At 37.9% G+C, this 7,325-nt stretch overlaps 1 protein-coding gene across 3 annotated transcripts in view; it reads right to left on the reverse strand.

Annotated features, from left to right (window-relative positions):
* Positions 1 to 3,529, reverse strand: part of ralyl (RALY RNA binding protein like) — a 133,519-nt gene extending 129,990 nt beyond the window's left edge. For 2 of the 3 annotated variants that reach the window (XM_016543385.1, XM_016543382.1), the window contains exon 1: positions 3,217 to 3,529. The gene's annotated coding sequence lies outside the window, so the exon portion shown is untranslated. Of the gene's footprint in view, positions 1 to 2,512; positions 2,930 to 3,216 lie in introns of those variants that run through there. The other variant, XM_016543383.1, reaches the window with a different exon arrangement.
* Between the last annotated feature and the right edge of the window lie 3,796 nt (positions 3,530 to 7,325).

Consider the following 7,325-nt stretch of genomic DNA (forward strand, 5'->3'; position numbering starts at 1 on the left):
GTGAAAAATGTTTAAGACTATTTTTTTCAGTGTATTGCTTTACAGAAGTCAAATGCATTGTTACCCCACGTTATTTTAAACCTGTAAAACACAAAATAAGATATTTTTTAAAATGTATTGTTTATTGTAGTTTATAGAATGAAAGTGAATTGTTGAGAAACAGTGCTCCTCAAAATATCTTCTGTGTTTCACAGAAGAAATAGAGACAGTCATACAGTGCTGTGAGTAAATGATGACAGAATGTCCATTTTGGAGTGAACTATACCTATAAAATAATCAATTCATAATCAATCTAGCAGTACAAAATTCATTGGAATCAACTCAACTGAATCAAATGTATGCAGTTTCCATCCCAACGTTTCCTATGTCTGTATAAGAGATCAGCTAAAGTCTAAATAAAAACAACATTCGCAACCCAATTCTCTTTTATAAAATTACTCATATACACTACCATTTAAAAGTGTGGGGTTAGTAAGATATTTGAATGTTTTTGAAAGAAGTCTGTTATGCTTACCAAGGCTGCATATTTATTTGATAAAAAAAATACAGTAAAACAGTAATATAATGAAATATTATTACAATTAAAAAGAGCTGCTTTTTATTTAGTATTTTAATATATCTTCTGTGTTTCAACGTGAGTAATTGATGAGATTATTTTAATTTTGGAGTGAACTAAAATCAGTGAAAAGTAATTGAAACAACTCAACAGACTCAAACCTCTGTGGTTTCCATCCTAACGTTCCCTATGTCACTAACAGGCCTTGTTTTTTTCCCTCTGTGACAGATCAGAGACTGCAGTTCAAAGGGGTTTTAACTCTGATCCTTTACGTCCTGTTGCTTTGGCAGTGTGAGAATCTGAGACCAAGACATTCCTGCAAATTCTTCTGGGTACAGAAGAACATCTGGCTGTAATGTCTGCAAGGAGACAACTGATATCAATAACAATGCCAATCTTAAGCAGATCAGGAAATACAAATCAACTAACAAAACGTGCACCAAAAATTACAAAGTAGAGGCAAGTTAGTCAGCCAACACACACACAAAGTCCAGCTCTACTCAGATGGCAGGCACAATGTCCAGCGTAAACAGTCCTTTACTAACGGAAGGATGTTTTATTCATGAGTGCAAAGACATCTCCACACATGAGCTATTATATTTCTCAACCCTCATTTATAGCTCTCAGGTGCGCCGCCCAGATAACAGAGGAAAATTGCCTGGAGGGCTGAGACGACACCGCAGGAAGTAGCGCCGGCTATCATAACACCCAGCTGGAGGGATGACAGAGAAAGAGACATTTATCAATGCAGCAGAGGCACCTTTCAACACACGCCATGCACATCTCAATGCAGCGGCGCACCTTCACAATCACTACAGCGCCTGACATTAAGACAGAATCCAAAGATATTCTGGGGGCTAACCGGAATAGGTGAAGCTTAAGATGAAAAAAACAAAGCACAACAGCAGTTATTGCCATGCCCACCCACACACACACACCTTGCTGTGTCACTGATCACTGCTTTTAGGAACTGTGGGAAAGCATGTGCACAGAATGCTTTCAGTAAAATACATGTTTAGAAAGGAGAAAGTTAAAGGGATAGTTCACCCCAAAAATGTTTACCACCCTGATGTCTTTCCAAACTTGTATGACTTATTTTCTTTTGTGGTATACCAGAGAAGATATTTCGAGGAATAATTTAACTGTTTTTGTCCATATCATACCCCATACGAATTGAGGGTGAGTGAATGGATTTTTACTAATTTTTGGGTGAACTATCCCTTTAAGCAGACAGATCTTAAAATAAGCTTTAGATTCTATAAAAGCTTCCTCGTTGTACATAATAGATGGCATGAAAAGTTGTCTGTTCTTATTTGCTGAGTGCTGAAATGCTATTTGTGAACCCATTCGCTGTCCATGGTGCTGAAAGGAACAGCATGTTGGATCTCTTTTGAGATTTCAGTTTAACATGCTCATTACTCTTTCTTCTGAGACATCTACATGTGTTTTTAAGCCTTTTATGTAATGTTGTCGATTAATTTACCTGCAATTAAATGTGCTCTACTGGTCTGTAGATCCATATATATTATGTGGTCACCAGAAATCATCCAAACCTCACAGGGGCAATATTTGGCATCCAGCACATGGTTACAATCTGAAATTGCTGAAGATTATATCTGAAATACAGATAATAGGACTTGCTTGCTTACCCATGCATTCGAACAGTTATAAAGTAAATGATGTATGAGATGACTCTTTTAAATATATCATTATAAAATCCACATAAGGTGAGTGAGAGATCTACACAACGATAAAGGTATGATTTACAGAGGTTCCACTTAGTTTCACATTCACTTGCAATGTGGTTATTATGCACAAGCACAACTACAGATGTGTATTTGATGAGAAACCTCACAGCCAAAGAATACATCATTCATAGATTAACATTTCAGAATCGCCTTGCTTTTATTGCAAACAAACATGTGCTGTAAGGTTTGATTTCTTGTCCTTATATACCTGCAAAGGAGAGTCTGTTCATCTTCGGTGAAAGCAAAGACGCACTGATTGATATTTTCCCCAAAGAAACAATTATTCCCTTCATAGACACCTTAATTTGTATCATCTACGTGAAAAATGCGCACATCCAAAAATCACGTCACCTTAAAATCATCTGCAAAAGGATAAGGCATTAAAAAATGAAAGAAAAACCAGCAAAAATAAACAAACGTGACAGGTATGCTGCAAGAAAAGTTTCCATTAAAACGTCACCAGGTCTGAAAATGACTTTCGGGTAAAGAAAAGACCAAAATAAAAGCCAAATGCTTCGCTCGGTGACATCAAAATCACAAAACTCTCATAAACAACAGCGCAAAATACAAGCAAAGCATATCTACAGCAAAAGTCTATGGCAGAGAACAAAAAGGGAAAAAGGGTTAAAAACAAATATCATCGTACATACGTAAAAATGGAACTGCCAAGGCCATTTAAAAACCAGTTGCATGATTTCACACGACTGCAAGCACGTACTTGGCCAGTGTCACTCAGTACTGAATAGGAATCACTGCATACTAAAAACTTGAGGTACGGATCGAAAAACGCCTCAAAACAACACTTTTTCAAATCTCAACGCTCAAACCCCAGCAAAAGGAGAGAGAGAAAAATAAAAAAAGAGCAAGTGAAAAGACAAAAAGGGTTACAAAAAGGCCTGGAAACGTACTCACCGAGTGGGAGTAAAATGTTGCGATAAAAATGCGTTATGGCACAAAACACAGTATGGCGAATGAAGCGCGTTCGTTCTCTCTCAGTCTGTGAGCCCTCGCTGCTGTCACGTGACTGCTGCTGCCTTGAGCGGCGGGAAGAGGAGCTGACTGGAGACGCCGTTAGTTAGTCGTTATCATTCCACACTGAGAGCCTTCTGTGATTCTCCCGTTGTATTTTTTACCGTCTCTTTTAAGATTGCGGAGCTCCCATGATGTCAGACTCAACGTAACGTCTAAAGAGAGCCTCTCAACGCCGTCTTTGTTGTTCTTGCTCTTCGTCTTTATGTTTTGTGACGATAAACAAGTAATGTGAGCTGTGTATGTATGTATGTGTGTGCGCTTGCGTGAGATAATACATCTTGGATAATGTAGTTAATAACGTCATAAAAGGCAGTTTTAGTCCCGTGCTGTTTTTTTTTTTTTTACATACGTTTATCTGATGCAAATAGCGTCGTGCAGCATCAGTACATTCCTCCCGTAACATTTATCACGTCAAAATGAAGGGGCAGCATTTTAAGCTAACTTACAGACTCTCCATTGCCGTGTTATCTCGTCTTTTCTATATAAAAACAAAATAAGATAATTAAATCATAATGAAATGCATACAACGTTTAAAAGATCCCAGATAATTGGCATTCAGATGCCAAAAACAATTCCCTCATGTAGCCTAAAAAGAAAACATTGTTTTGTGGTAAAAACAGAGTGAAATCGAAGCAAGATAGATAGATGACAGACACTGAATAGGAAAAGTGGCAATTTTATACATTTTGTAAAAACAACAGCAAAGTTATAGCCACAACAGTATGGCACTTGTGAATATAGCTTCATTTTTTCCCTCTGTACCACACGTTTTATTATTTGCATTCATTTTTAATTCACATTCTGTTTTATTATTAGCATTTAGCATTGTTATTTTTCTTTGGCTCACCACCCACCGGTTCAGATCCTAGCTAATTGGCGATTTGATGTCAAAAGCATTGCCTACATGGAGAGAGAAAAATATAGTGTTCTATAGCACTAATAGCGTTCAAATGAGCCTTTTTAAGTGTTCAAATTAATGTTTTGATACTGCTTGTGCTAGAAGTATAACTTCTATGCTTGTGGTCATTCAATAGAATATGAGAAAAGATAACATTATGCTACTGTGAAGCATAACACTACTGTTTTCAGTTTCAGACGACACATAGATCGATCAATAGTGTAATAATTAGTTTGATACATATTGAGAATAAATTTAGCAACGTGGGACATGGTCAACCACAACATCTCTACACACGGCGCTATGTTGAGGCTGAACAAACCATGCATAATACAGGGACTGTGATGGAGTTTGTAAGCTTATCATGCCTGACCAGGTGGAACATGGGAGACACATGCAGCTGAGGTTAAGGCTGATAGGTTGTTGCAGTGCTGGGCTTAGTTTTTTTTTCCTGAAGTTTCCGGAGTCTGAGTTGCCCTTGATCATTTACTCTGATGGCATCGGTCCAAAAGCCTTTTTTTAGAGGACCAAGCCAAGAAATACACGCACAGCCTTGAACTGTGCAAATACATTCAATGGTTTGATATTTTATTAACTTATTGCTACATGTGAAGCACTGATGACCACCCACAGCTCATTAACCTTCACTTTGCCAATAACCAGAAGTATCATTAGAGGTAGTAAGATGCACAAATTGTTATGAGCTGTAATACCATACTGTCAGATTCAATCGCTAACGTACGTCCCTTCGAATCCTGGAGTCAATGGGAGGAAAACACACTGGCCAGAACCGATGTTTATCACGCAAGGCATTATTGGCCTGCTGAAGAATTCCTCAGCAACCTCCACCTAGTGAAATATTAATCAATAAATGTGTATGCATTATTTATCAGCTGATTCAGAGCATTCAAGAAATCAGGCATCTTTCAGCGGTGCGTGTGCTGCAATAAAATAGAAAAAATATAAATATCAGGATAGAGGGAAGCGCATTCTTTTGTGCTTTGTGTGTACATTGTGTTCGCTGACAGATCATACGTTATTGTATTTGCTCTGTTGGCTTTATTACAACGCTGTGGCCCAATCCCACGATTCTTTGTTTTAAATCAAAGAGTGACTGGATGAAACTGCAAATATTTGCAAATCTGTTTGTAATGAAATGAACACAATGTCTGACAGCACAACTAGAGCGCATGCTTCTTATTTCAGTTCATAAGAGCAGGCTTTATGCATTCTAATCTCTATTGTTCAGAGTCTTCAACCAGATGAAGTTTGGCGCTTAGGAATGTTTCTAGGCAATTATTGCAGAAATGCAATGATCTCAGCATATGCTTACGTAAGAGTTTTAGCACTAACACTCCGAGCTGCCAAAGAACACAGCAGGTGACACAGTGGCTCTTTGGTCAGCAGATTTTATTGTTTCATGGTGCTTTGAGTTTATCACTGCATTTGAAATAGAAGAAATTTCTATAACGCAATTCTCTGCATGGCCAAAGCCCAGTCGGTGGCCTGACTGGAGTAGCCGGATGTTTTTCTTGCACTGATTTATATGCAATGTGGACTTCATTTCCTTTATTGCCACATAGGTGGATTGTTATTTTCTAGGTTGCTGCCTTTCAACACAGTGTTGGTGTCGTGCAATTGTTTACTATAGTTTAAGAACAGATTGATGATTCATTTTTAGAAATGCGTGGATGGCTTCTTCTCCATAGGGGTGTTTTTGTTTGTTTTATTTTTTATCTTGCTTACCAAGTTTCTTTTTCTCACTTCAGGGAATTCTTCATTTTTTATTGTCACTGTTGGCCCCATTTTGCTCTCTTAAGATTAAAGAAATAGTTCACCCAAAAATTAGAAATGTTACTCACCCTCAGGCCATTCAAGATGTAGATGAGTTTGTTTCTTCATCCGAACAGATTTGGAGAAATTTAGCAATACATCACTTGCTCACCAATGGATGAATGGGTGCCTCTGTAGTGAATGGGTGCCGTCAGAATGAGAGTCCCAACAGCTGATAAAAACATAAAAGTCCACACTACTCCAATTAATGGCTTATGAAGTGAAAAGCTGTTTATAAGAAACAAATTCATCATTAAGGCATTTTAACATTAAACAATGGGCAAAATATGAGTTCATAATCTATAACAACACTTCCTTCAGTGAAAAAGTCCATCCTCTGTTGATCTCTCACATCAAAATCCACTGACATATTTGTTTAGAACTGTTTTTGCTTGTAAACAGTGCTTGATCTATGCATATTTCTCTCCTGATTCAGACACGATGACTTCTTCACTGAAGACAGCAATATTACTGATACAGTAGATGACTTGTATTTTAGAAGCAATGGTTTGAATGTAAAAACGTCTTAATGTTTAATTTGTGTCCTTACAAACATGCAGCTTTTCACTTTATAAGATGTTAAATTATGTACTGGAGTCATTTTTATCAGCTGTTTAGGCTCTCATTCTGACGGCACCCATTCACTGCAGAGGATCCATTGGTGAGCAAGTAATGTAATTCTAAATTTCTCAAAATCTGTTCTGATGAAGAAACAAATTCATCTACATACTGGACGGCCTGAGGATGAGTACATTTTCAACAAATTTTCATTTTTGGATGAACTATTCCTATATATTCCGTATATAGGTACGGGTTCTCTGTAAAAAAAAAAAAAAAACTATTGTTAAAAGCATCACTTTTGTAAATAACTTTAAAAATCCAAACTAATTTGACTGTTTTCTTTGTGGGTCCTGTGGATTCAGGTTGTTCACTGGTGGAGGACGATAAAGCAGGTCCAGCTGACTTAGATGAGCAGCACAAAGTGTCACGCATGCGACAAACGAGGGCTGCCATCACCTTCACCTCCCCCTCCACATGGCCTTGAGATCAGCGGGGTGATGTTTCCAGAGCTGACTACTCTGTATTAAACATGGATGCCGGCAAACACGCTGCAGTGAAGAGAGAGGGCTTGGTCCTATGTCTGTCGGAAGTAAATAAAAGTGTACGTATTAAGTGTTAATAAACGACTGCAAAGACACAAGCCTGAAGGCATCTCCCTAGAGCAGAACGAGCAAAGCCAATTATGTCCGCCAACTCA

This window comes from Sinocyclocheilus rhinocerous, unplaced genomic scaffold (genome assembly GCF_001515625.1).
Source record: "Sinocyclocheilus rhinocerous isolate Xijiao unplaced genomic scaffold, SAMN03320098_v1.1 scaffold97, whole genome shotgun sequence".
NCBI classification, from domain to species: domain Eukaryota; kingdom Metazoa; phylum Chordata; class Actinopteri; order Cypriniformes; family Cyprinidae; genus Sinocyclocheilus; species Sinocyclocheilus rhinocerous.